The sequence below is a fragment of the Bubalus kerabau genome, chromosome 3 (genome assembly GCF_029407905.1).
Source record: "Bubalus kerabau isolate K-KA32 ecotype Philippines breed swamp buffalo chromosome 3, PCC_UOA_SB_1v2, whole genome shotgun sequence".
In the NCBI taxonomy this organism is placed as follows: domain Eukaryota; kingdom Metazoa; phylum Chordata; class Mammalia; order Artiodactyla; family Bovidae; genus Bubalus; species Bubalus kerabau.
The window spans coordinates 185,923,223-185,936,643 of record NC_073626.1 but is presented as its reverse complement, the minus strand read 5'-3'; positions in this window follow the sequence as shown (position 1 = coordinate 185,936,643).

Here is a 13,421-nt window from a genome sequence, read left to right as displayed (position 1 = left end):
AAGATAGACATTCATCTGTCATTCTAGACAGACGGACAATCAACTCATAACAGATGCTATCAGATAGCGATAGGCTCTATGAAGGGAAGGAGGGTAACAAGAGGGTGAAGGGGAGATGCAGACAGGACAAGCTCTCAAAGCAGATGCTGTTTGAAGACCCCCAGGAAGAGACATTGAGGAGAGAGGACAACCTGGGCAAAGGTCTTATGATGAGAACATGGCTCTCGTGTTGGATGTGACAAGCCTGTGATAGAGACTTGCTGGGCAGGAGGCCAGAGAGTGGGGCGGACTGCCTAAGTCATGGAGAAGGCTTTGGGTTCCATTCCAAGCAGCGGAAACTAGTGGGTGGTTTGTGTTTTCAAAAGCTCACTCGGACCACTATTTAAAGGATGGAATTGGGAGAGGGAGTGAGAGAGGAAGCAGGAGAACTGATCAGAGGTCTAGCTGTGAACCGGTGATGCCTTAGACCAGGGCTGCAGCGGTGAAGATGGGGAGGCACGGCTGGATTCAAAACAGATTTTGAAGACAGAGCCAGAGCCTGGTGAGTGAATGGGGGATGAAGGAAAGCGAGGCTTCAAGGGTCGCTTCTAGGTTTGTGATCTGAGCCACTGATCAGACCTTTAACTGAGGCACAGACCAGGGCTAAGGCAGGGACAGGTTGGGGGTCGGTTGAGGATAGAGGTTTTATTACAGATCTCCTCGAATCACGAGGCTAAACATCCAAGTGGAGAGGCTAAGTGGGCAGCTGGATGTACAAGACTGTTTCCAAGAACAAGGCAGGTAAGTTCGGAAGTGATGACTCTCATGGGAATTTCAAGCCATAATCCTGGGTGCATGATCTGGGAGAGGAAAGGAGTCAATGTAGACAGGCGGAGACCACTGTGCTTGTTAAATGAGCAGGAAAGAAGCCAGGAATGGGGACAGCAAAGTAGGGGGAAAACCAGGAGAATGTGGTCTCCCTGAGTGTGGAGGCTGCAGGCAGTTTGCTTCCTGGGCCCCCTAGCTGGTGTAGCACGAGGACCCTCTGCACCCCAGAGCCCACCTCAGGGAGAGCAGGAAGCCCCTCCCTTTGAAGAATCAGCCCTGCTATGGAACCGGCCCAAGCTCCACTGAGCTGCCCAGGAGCAGGAGCAAAATGCATCTGCATTTTTGCCAGATGTTTTGTTTTCCTCTCCTGTTCTCCTCTCCCTGGATGTCATTTAGAGCCATAAAAATCTTGGGTCAAATCTTGGTTCTGCCATTGTGTTGCTCACAATGGGCCCCGCACCCTGATTTCACCACTCAGAGCCAGTGTCCTCATCTGTGCCATGGGCAGCCCTCTTTCCTTGTGGGGTGGCTGTGAAGATGGTCGATTATCACAGCAGGCAGAGCAGGACCTCACACTTGACGGGCACCCGTCAAACTGGGACAGTTTCCTTTCACAGTTGCCTGTTTCAATCAATCATTTGGGGTGTGTTTGATCTTCAGCTGGCCAGGGCTTAGAATACCCTCCCCAGCATCCTCTTCTGCCGTCCCCAGAACAAAGCCACACACGTGACACTTTAGAGATCTTACCATTAAGGAATTCCCTAGCAGCCCAGTGGTTAGGGCTCCAAGCTTCCACTGCAGGAGACATGGTTTCCACCCCTGGTCAAGGAACTAAGATCCCACATGCTCGGCAGCATTGCCAAAAACAGAAACAGAAGATTTTACCATTAATCGCTGTAGGGAAACAGAAGCGGACACCATCTTTGAGCCACTGTTCAAGCTGTTCCCTCTTCTCAGAGACAGAGTTTTGGGTGAAGTAGGAAAAGATAGTTTTATTGCTTTGCCGAGAAGAGGGAGACAGAGCAGGCTAAAACCCTCAAAACCATGGCCCAACTTGGGGAAGATAGTGACAAGTTTTATTATAAAGGAGGGTGTGATCAGCTCGTGGACAGTCTTCTGATGGGGTGGCAGTGAGGTTCATAGGAGTCAACCTCAGGTTTAACTGGTCTGAGGTCTACGTGCTCGTGGGCAGCAGACCACAACTTCTGCCACGTGGACGGGCTTTCAGTGTCTGAAAAGCAGCTCAAAAATGCTGTTGTGTGTGTCCCTTGGCAGGGAAACAGGACCTTGCCCCAAGGCTGCTCTTGACTCTTTCTCCCTGGTCTCGCATCCCCTTCCTTCCGTCAGTAACAGCTGCTTGCATCTGCCCATCGGAACTCAGGGAGGTTCACGGAGGCTGAATGAAAGCTGTTTCCTATAACCAAAGAAATGGGGGCACAGCAGCCTTGAGCTCAGGGCCCTGCACGGTGTCAGCCTCCTACAAGATCCGGCCGCAGTGTTGGGTCCTCTCTGGGGTTTTACCTGGTGGCCCTCCCAGGGAAGACAGACTCCTCCTCCCCTTGGGCTCACGGCTGTGACTGGTGAGGGCAGGCAGATACCGCAGACGCCATCTGGCACATCTTGGGGGGTCCTGCCCTCCTGCCGCCTCCCCCGCAGGCCAGCCTCGGCCCCTCCCAGAGACCCCTGAAGGGAATGGGATCTCATGATCTCAGGGGCAGGAACTCAGCCCTTTGGACTCCCCTGGGCCATGTTAAAAATTAATCTGCAAGTGCCTGGTGCTACCAAGAGTAGGCCACTGCAGAGCGTTCCAGAGGAGTTGTCCCTCCTGCACCAGCGCCGCCCTCAACCCCCCTGTCCCTGGGCTCCCAATGGGGAAAGGCCTGGCCTGGGAGCTCCCCTGGGATGTTTGGAGCTTGGGGTCTGTTGTCCGTGGGCCCCAGGAAGATAGGATAGGAAGATTAGGAAGGATAGGGACTCAAGAAAGGATCAGATGGGGGCTTCCCTGGTGGCTCAGCAGTAAAGAATCCACTGCCAGTGCAGGAGACACAAGTTCGATCCCTGGTCCGGGAAGATCCCACACGCCGAGCCCACATATGGTAACTACTGAGCATGAGATCTAGAGCCTGGGCTCTGCAACGAGAGAAGCACTGAACTGTGAACTTTCCCACCAACAACCACGCCTTACAAAATGGTCCCAGTGAACGTCCCTGATGGTACAGTGGATAAGAGTCCACCTGCCAGTGCAGGGGACATGGGTTCAATCCCTGGTCCAGGAAGATCCCACATGCCTTGGTGCAACTAAGCCCGTGCACCCCAACTACTGAAGCCCGCATGCCTAGAGCCTGCGCTCCTAAACAAGAGAAGCCACTTCAGTGAGAAGGCTGCACACCGCAGCAGAGAGTAGACCCCTCTCACCACAACCAGAGAAAGCCTGTGCCAGCAACAAAGACGCAGCACAGCCAAAAATAAACAAAGTAAACGGTAGAAGGAGAAAGACAGTTCGCACCATCACTAACTATACGCATGGCGTAGCAAGGAAGGAAGAATATGTAGATAAGCGATATCCTTCTCATCTCTGCTATGGGTCATGAGGCATTTATAACATCCTTCCTCTGCTATCCATTCCATTCTTCCTTTGCCTTCAGCAAGTACCTCATGTGGTCAAAGGTGTTTACCTGGTGGGATCACTTGAGCTTCATTCAGGAGGAAACTGAGCCCACGTTGTCCTACTCATCCTGAGTTGCTGGCATCTCCCGTTACTTTTGACCACTGACCATGGAATTAGAAGGCAGCCCCAGAGGGTTTCACAGAACCCAGGGACACACTTCTCCCTGTTCCTCCTGTGCAACAGCAAATGTATTTCCCCCTTGATAACTAGAATCAATCACTCCAGTCAACACAAATCCTCACCCACCCACCTTTCCCTCCCTGCTCATCCAGGGCATGACGAATCTGAAACTGCCAGATGTCAGTCTCAATTTCTGGGCTTCCCAGGTGTTGCTAGTGGTAAAGAACCTCCCTGCCAATGCAGACGCTGGTTCGATTCCTGGGTTGGAAAGATCCCCTGGAGGAGGAGATGGCAACCCACTCCAGTATTCTTGTTTGGAGAATCCCATGGACAGAGGACCCCATGGCAGTCCATGGGGTCACAAACAGTCGGACACAGCTGAAGTGACTTGGCACTCACAGTCTCAATTTCCAAATCAATGGGACTTTGGTGATATCCTGATAGAAACACTCTTCCTTTGCATACCAAGACCTCTAAACTAGCAGAGTCCACACTCTTGGGAAAAGGGAGCGAAAAATTTTTAAGTCATCCAGCCCAAGATTCCCTGACCCATGGATTCTGGGAAAGAAAGAAACATCAGCTTGCATTGACTGCTGAATCAGAGCATATGCCAACTTGGGCCAGCACTTCAGATTCACACAGGTTGCCTTCCGGTCAGTACTAACCACGTCACCCACTCATAAAGCCAGATGATTCTGGTGATAAGGGTGTGTGGTAACACCAGTGAATTTCACATTCATTTGCCAATTTCTTTATTTCTCTTGTTGAAAAATGAGGTCTCTAGTCAAAAGCAATGTTATTTGGACTACCGTAGTTATTTTTTAATATTAATTAATTTTAACTGGAGGATAATTACTTTACAGTATTGTAGTTATTTTTGCCATACACTGACCTGAGTCAGCCATGGGTGTACATGTGTCCCCCATCCTGAACCCCCCTCCCACCTACCTCCCCATCCCATCCCTCAGGGTCGTCCCAGTGCACCAGCCCTGAGCACCCTGTCTCATGCATCAAACCTGGACTGGAGATCTATTTCACATATGGTAATATCCATGTTTCAATGCTATTCTCTTAAATCATCCCACCCTCGCCTTCTCCCACAGAGTCCAAAAGTCTGTTCTTTACATCTGTGTCTCTTTTGCTGTCTCACATATAGGATCATCGTTACCATCTTTCTAAATTCCATTATATATGCGTTAATATACTGTACCAGTGTTTTTCTTTCTGACTTACTTCACTCTGTATAATAGTACCATGGTTATTAAAAAGACATTCAGTAAATCTACTAATGAAGTTGCTAGCAGAAGCACGGCCAGCAGAGAATGTAAAACCTTAGCTGGAATAAATGTCTATTGTACTGAGGGCAAGTCTATGCTACTCGTGTGATGAAAGGAATCCAGTGTAACCAACCTGCCACCAGATGGCAGGCCGGGCGTCTATGGGTCAAGGACCATATGTGAAGGTTCACAGCCACTGCTCTTGACAGCTGGACACACCTGTGGTTGGGAGACTAAAGTAGAGACTGCTGATAGCTGCTCAATGTCCACCATCCTCTTCTCCCTTAGTATTAATAAAATAATCCTAATGCCATTCAGATCATCAATGTGCCCAGCCAAATGAAAGCATTTCATAGTTTCCTTTGCTACTAGGTGAGACCAAATAACTAAGTTCTGGCTAACGAAGTAGAAAGTAGAGGTGCACCTCTTTTAAATCTTCCACCATCCTTGTTTCCTGCTGCTTGGAATGAGTTTGTGAAGGCTAAAGATCCAGCGGCAATCTTGAGTCACAAGATAAACTTGAAGATGGAAGTTCCAACTAAGAAGGTGGAAACTGAATCCCTGATGACTGTGGAGTCCTAGACTAAAAGAGAGATAAAATTATATCTTAATTCAACCGTGATCATTTGGAGTTTTCTATAGTATAAGTCAAACTTCATTTTAATTGATATTTATAGTAAACAAGATGGCAGGGAAAATAAAAAATATAGCAATAATTACAGTAAGTATAAATGGATTGAAGTGTCTGATCAAGAGACAGAGACTTATAGAAGCGATATTGATAACAGACACACAACAAAGAACCAAAATATTAAAAGGCCAGGCAAGGGTTCTTACTGTGAGACACAAGGACCTGCCCCGCCCGTCCACTGAGTCACTGGATACAATTCAGGGGGTCCTAAACTAGGAAGGAAAAATCATGCCCTTATTTTCACTCACTTCTAACTATTAATAAAATTTAGCTCTCCCATCATTTATAAAGGTAGACAACAGATCATGGAAGTATTACAGTTCCTGTGACTTTGTCACCAATACCAACCGTGTGTGTTTTCACATCATTTTATTACAATATTCCCAAATACATTTTATTCCTATCATAACTTCAAAAATGACAGTAGTTATTAGGTTTACTGTTAGAACTTGCTATTTAATACATTAACTTAAAAGTAAACAAATATTTTAACTATTCTGGTAACTGTATTTCTGGTACCTGTATTTCACAACTAGCTTGCTTTGGGGCTTCCCTGGTGGCTCAGATGGTAAAGAATCTGCCTGCAACACAGGAGACCTGAGTTCGATCCCTGGGTCAGGAAGAGCCCCTGGAGAAGGAAATGGCAACCCGCTCCAGTATTCTTGCCTTGGAAATTGCATGGACAGAGGAGCCTGGCGGGAGGGGTTCATGGGGTCGCAAAGAGTCAGACGTGGCTGAGCAACTAACACTTTCACTTTTCAGCTTGCTCATAATTCTGAACATTTAAAACATTTGGAGGGACTTTCCTGGTGGTCCAAGACTCCATGCTCCCAATGCCCTGGTCAGGGAACTAGATCCCACACACCACAACTAAAAGGATCTCACATGCCAAAACTTAAGATCCTGGACAGCCAAATAAATAAACAAATAAAAATATTTTTTTTAAAAATTTGAAAAGAGATTTATGTGGAGTCCTGCCTTGAAAATCCTGCAAGGCCTTGTACCAAAGCCATGGACACAAAGACCAGAAACAAGGTTGCCTCTGAAGCTGACTGAGCTCCTATGTCACCTCTGCCAAAAGCCTCCCTGATCATCACCCACAGGCTTCCTGACCCCATCGGTTCAGTTCAGTTCAGTTGCTCAGTCATGTCCAACTCTTTGTGACCCCATGGACTGCAGCACTCCTGGAATTTGCTCAAACTCATGTCCATTGAGTTGGTGATGCCATACAACCATCTCATCCTCTGTCGTCCCCTTCTCCTCCTGTCCCCAATCCCTCCCAGCATCAGGGACTTTTCAAACGAGTCAGCTCTTCGCATCAAGTGGCCAAAGTATTGGAGTTTCAGCTTCAACATCAGTCCTTCCAATGAACACCCAGGACTGATCTCCTTTAGGATGAACTGGTTGGATCTCCTTGCAGTCCAAGGGACTCTCAAGAGTCTTCTCCAACACCACAGTTCAAAAGCATCAATTCTTCGGCGCTCAGCTTTCTTTATAGTCCAACTCTCACATCAATACGTGACTACTGGAAAAACCATAACCTTGACTAGATGGAGCTTTGTTGGCAAAGTAACATCTCTGCTTTTTAATATGCTATCTAGGTTGGTCATAATTTTCCTTCCAAAGAGTAGGCGTCTTTTAATTTCATGGCTGCAATCACCATCTGCAGTGATTTTGGAGCCCCAAAAAACAAAGTCTGTCACTGTTTCCACTGTTTCCCCATTTATTTCCCATGAAGTGATGGGACCAGATGCCATGATCTTAGTTTTCTGAATGTTGAGCTTTAAGCCAACTTTTTCACTTTCCTCTTTCACTTTGATCAAGAGACTCTAGTTATTCTTTGCTTTCTGCCATAAGGGTGGTGTCATCTGCATGTCTGAGGTTATTGATATTTCTCCTGGCAATCTTGATTCCAGCTTGTGTTTCTTCCAGCCCAGCGTTTCTCATGATGCACTCTGCATATAAGTTAAATAAGCAGGGTGACAATATACAGCCTTGACGTACTCCTTTTCCTATTTGGAACCAGTCTGTTGTTCCATGTCCAGTTCTAACTGTTGCTTCCTGACCTACATACAGATTTCTCAAGAGGGAGGTCAGGTGGTCTGGTATTCCCATCTCTTTCAGAACTTGAGCATTACTTTGCTAGCATGTGAGATGAGTGCAATTGTGTGGTAGTTTGAGCATTCTTTGACATTGCCTTTCTTTGGGATTGGAATGAAAACCGACTTTTCCAGTCCTGTGGCCACTGCTGAGTTTTTCAAATTTGCTGGCATATCGAGTGCAGCACTTTCACAGCATCTTTTAGGATTTGAAATAGCTCAACTGGAATTCCATCACCTCCATTAGCTTTGTTTGTAGTGATGCTTCCTAAGGCCCACTTGACTTCACATTCCAGGATGTCTGGCTCTAGGTGAGTGATCACACCATCATGATTATCTGGGTTGTGCTTCTGTGTATTCTTGCCACCTCTTCTTAATATCTTCTGCTTCTATTAGGTCCCTACCATTTCTCTCCTTTATCGAGCCCATCTTTGCATGAAATGTTCCCTTGGTATCTCTAATTTTCTTGAAGAGCTCTCTAGTCTTTCTCATTCTATTCTTTTCCTCTATTTCTTTGTACTGATCACTGAGGAAGACTTTCTTGTCTCTCCTGATCTCATACTAGGCAAAAATGCCCACCCCAGTACTCACCCTATAGCTCCCTAACCAATCACCTAATGCCAGCCTTCCAGCAAGGATTTTCTTGGTCTTGAGGCTATAAACATTGGCTGCTAATCCATGAAAACTGTTCTCTCTCCCTGGTCCATCAGGAGGTTGGGCTGCTGCATTTGCAGGGCCTTCATTGTCTTTGCTCCTTGCTCTTAATAAGCTCGCTCCCTTCTGAAATAGTCTGTGTCAGGAAATTCTTTGCCAACTTGGGTTTGGATTGCCACAACAGTTTGTAGGGGAGTTCCCTGGATGACTTGTGGTTAGAATACTAGGCTTTCACTGCCATGGCCCGGGGTCAGTCTCTGGTCAGGGAACTGAGATCCCATAAGCTGTGCAACATGACCAAAGGAGAGGGAAAAAAAGAGGTTTATAGACTCACCAGGCTGCCAAAGGCGTCTATGACACAGTAAACTCCTAAAATAAAGAGGATTTCTAGAATGTTAACATTAATATCAGGAGAAATGATATAGGGTGTTTTTTTTAATCATGAGAAACAAAAAGGGACGTTATACATAAATATACAATAAATGAAAAAGATATAATGATCACAAATATATATCACCAAAAGATGATATAAGATGCTTCAAAAATAAAGCAAAATCTGATAGGATATATGAAAAGTATATATAGTGAACACATATATAATGAATAGTTGTAGTTAGAACTCTCCCCCAAACTGACAAACCAATTAAACAGAAATAAGAAAGGTATAATTTTTTTAAGAGCATGATTAATAAGTCCCAAACATCACATAGAAATTTATGTCCAACAAACCTAAAATACACAAGCTTTCCTGTACCTATGGGACATTCACAAAGATCAGCTATGCGCTAAATCACAGACAAAGACTGACAATATCAAAAATTTCAACAATAATAAGAGAATACCATGTTTAACTTTATGTCAGCACTTTTGAAAATTTAGATGAAATTGACAAAAGCTTTAAAAACACACACACACACAGTTTACTAAAACTGACTTAAGAAGCAATAGAAAACCCAGATAGCTCTATAATATGTAAAGAAATTCAGTTGATGGTTTACTTTTTTTTCTTAAAAGAAAACATGAGGCTCAGTATGGTTTTACAGGAAAATTCTTCCCAAAAGTCAAAGAATACATTACTCCAACTTTTTAGAAATTCCTTCAGAGGCTAGAGTTTTTAGCAGATAATGAAAAATTAATTATAAAACATATGGAGAAGAGCAAAGGCCCAAGTGGCGGGGGTGTGGAGGAAGGTGAGGGTATTTGGACTCCAGAAATCTGCTGCTGCTGCTAAGTCACTTCAGTCATGTCCAACTCTGTGTGACCCCATAGACAGCAGCCCACCAGGCTCCTCCGTCCTTGGGATTCTCCAGGCAAGAATACTGGAGTGGGTTGCCATTTCCTTCTCCAGAAATCAATCTTTATTATAAAGTTATAGTAAAGACAGTATGATGGAACTTGCCTGGTGGTCCAGTGGATAAGACTCCACACTCTCAATGCAGGGGGCCAGGGTTCGAGCCCTGATTGAGGAACTAGATCCCACACGCTAGAACTAAGAGCTCAACTGCCTCAGCTAAATGATCCTGTGTGCCGCATGGAGACGGAAGATCCTGCGACTAAGACCCAGTGCAGACAAACAAATACACACAAAGACAGGTATGGTATGGGAGCCGGAGTGGAAAAATTCGCCAGTGGAACGTACTAGAGAGTCCAAAACCTTTCCTACTCACATATAGAATTGAAATTTGACATGGCTGTCCTTGTGGCTCTTTGGGGAAAGGATGTGCTTAGTCGCTCAGTTGTGTCTGACTCTGAGCCACTCTGTGGCTCCTCTGTCCATGGGATTCTCCAGGCAAGAATCTGGGGTGGGCTGCCATGTCCTCCTCCAGGGGATCTGCCCAACCCAGGGATCAAACCCAGGTCTCCCACACTGCAGGCGGATTCTTTACTATCTGAGCCACCAGGGAAGCCCAAGAATACTGGAGTAGGTAGCCCATCCCTTCTCCAAGGGAACTCTGCGACCCAGGAATTGAACCTGGAGTATTCAATTAGTGGTACTGGCATCACTGGGTATCCATATGGCAAAAAAGTTAAAATGGACCTCTACCTCAAACAGAACTAATAACAATTTTAATTCCAGCTGAATGAAAGACTTGAAAGTGAAAAGTAACACTTTACAACTTTTCAGAAAATATCCTAATACATATTCCTTTACGGGTACATGTGAGAGTGTCTCAGTTTACCTAGGGGTGAGATCAATGAATCTCAAGGTTAAACTCACACATAATTTCATTAAGTCCTGCTAGATTGCTCTCCAGAAGTATCAATAGTTTGAAATTCCAGCAGCAGTACCAGAGAGGGCCAGTCTCACCTTGTCTTTTCCAGTACTTCTCCTTCTACTACTTTATTTTTTCTTTTTGCCATTTTGATGGATGTAAAGTAACATCTCGTTATGTCAATTTCATTTTTGTGACTCTAAGAAGGTTGAGCAAACACTTCCTGGCCATGTGCATTTCCCTTTCTGTAAATTGCCTAGTCATAATCTTTGTCCATCTTTCCACAGAATTTCCTGTCTTTTTCTTGTAAATTTGCCATGATTTTGTCACACAGTCACTGTGTTATTCATTTGTTACCATCTAGCCATGGAAATGGAGAAGGCAATGGCACCCCACTCCAGTACTCTTGCCTGGAAAATCCCATGGGCGGAGGAGCCTGATAGGCTGAAGTCCATGGGGTCGCTAGGAGTCGGACACGACTGAGTAACTTCACTGTCACTTTTCACTTTCATGCATTGGAGGAGGAAATGGCAACCCACTCCAGTGTTCTTGCCTGGAGAATCCCAGGGACGGGGCACTCGGTGGGCTCCCATCTATGGGGTCGCACAGAGTCAGACACGACTGAAGTGACTTAACAACTTAGTAGCAGCCGTGGAAAAGAGTTCTTTCCCACCTTTTTTCTCTTTCCCAGTTTTTTAACCTTCTGATAGCCTTGTCTATGAAATTAATTGAACAAAACTCCTCAATTTCTTAAAAAAGATTTAATTATTTTTGGCTGTGCTAAAAAAAAACTTAAATAAATTTTTTTTTTTTTTAATTAAGGAGTTTTGTTCAATTAACTTCATAGACAAGACTATCAGAAGGCTTTTGGCTGTGCCGGGCTTCCCTGGTGGCTCAGATGGTAAAGCGTCTGCCCGCAATGCAGGAGACCCTGGTTCGATCTCTTCATCGTGAAGATCCCGTGGAGAAGGAAATGGCAACCTACTCCAGTATTCTTGCCTGGAGAATCCCACGGATGGAGGAGCTGGGTCTTGGCGGTTGCTCACAGGCCTTCTCTAATCGCAGTGAGCAGGGACTTCCCGTTGCCATGGCTTCTCCTGTTGTGGAGCACAGGCTCTAGGCACGCAGGCGCAGTGGCTATGGTGTGCCGGCTTTGTTGCCCTGCCTCATGTGGAATCTTCCCGGACCAGGGATCGACCTGCACCTCCTGCACCGGCAGGCAGATCCTTAACCTCTGGACCACGGGGAAGCCCCCAGTTAATTTGTACAATGATGAAACTGAAGCTCCAATATGTTGGCCACCTAATGAGAAGAGCCGACTCATTAGAAAAGACACTGATGCTGGGAAAGATTGAAGGCAGGAGGAGAAGGGGATGACAGAGGATGAGATGGTTGGATGGCATCACCGACTGATGATGGACATGAGTTTGAGTAAGCTCCTGGAGTTGGTGATAGACAGGGAAGCCTGGTGTGCTGCAGTCCATGGGGTTGCAAAGAGCTGGACATGACTGAGCGACTGAACTGAACTGAACTGAAATCTTAGAAACTTATAGACTTCTTTTCACCCCCATTTCTTCTGTAAAATTGTTCAAGTCTTCTGCATACTATCTTACTATCCTGAAACATTCATCTTTTTCTTACTGATTTTGGGGATCCTTGATAAATGATGGATCCTAATCCCTCTAAGGGTGCTAATTCCCTAACATTTCTTAAGGTATTAAGTATAGGCTGAGCCCAGGGTATGCTTAAGCTTGGCAGCCAGGATCTCTCCATGAAAGCTGGAGGTGACCTCTGGGGTGGCTAAGGGTACAGGGGAAGCACTGGCAGCATTTGCTATACCCACTTATTAGTTTCCTAGGGCCACCATAACAAAGTACCAGAAACTAAGTGGCTTAAAACAATGGAAATGCAACCCTTCACACTTCTGGAGGCTAGAAGTCCAGACTCAAGGTGTCAGCAGTGTTGGTTCCTTTGAGGGCTAGGAGGAAGAATCTGTTCCATGCCTCTCTCCCACCTTCTGGTGATGCCCAGCAATCCCTGGCTTGTAGGAGCATTACTCCAATCTCTGTCTCCATCTATACGTAGTATTCTCCATGTGTCTCTGTATCTTCACATGATCAGCTTCTTATAAGAAGATCGGTCATTTTAGGACTTCCCTAAAATGGTCCAGTGATTTAAGAATACACCTATGTCAACGCAGGGGCACAGGTTCGATTCCTGGTCCAGGAAGATTCCACCTGCCACAGAGCAACTAAGCCCCTGCATCGCAACTACTGAGCCTGCGCTCTAGAGCCCGTGATCTGCAGTAAGAGAAGCCACCACAGTGAGATGCCCTCACACCACAACTAGACGAGTAGCCCCCGCTATCCACAGCTAGAGAGAGCTTGCTCGCAGCAGCAAAGACCCAGTGCAGCCAAAAATAAATAAATAAATACAATTTGAAAAAAAGAACGCCATTTTGGATTAGGAGCCCACCCTACTCCGGTACGGCCTTGTTGTTGTTTAGTCACTCAGTCGTGTCCAACTCTTTAAGACCCCATGGACTGCAGCCCGCCAGGCCTCCCTGTCCATCACCAACTCCCAGAGTTTATCCAAACTCATGTCCATTGAGTCGTGATGCCATCCAGACATCTCATCTTCTGTCATCCCCTTCTCCTCCCACCTTCAGTCTTTCCCAGCATCAGGGTCTTTTCAAATGAGTCGGCTCTTCGCATCAAGTGGCCAAAGCATTGGAGTTTCAGTTTCAGCATCAGTCCTGCCAATGAATATTCAGGACTGATTTCCTTTAGGATGGACTGGTTGGATCTCCTTGCAGTCCAAGGGACTCTCAAGAGTCTTCTCCAACACCGCAGTTCAAAAGCATCAATTCTTTGGTGCTCAGCTTTCTTTACA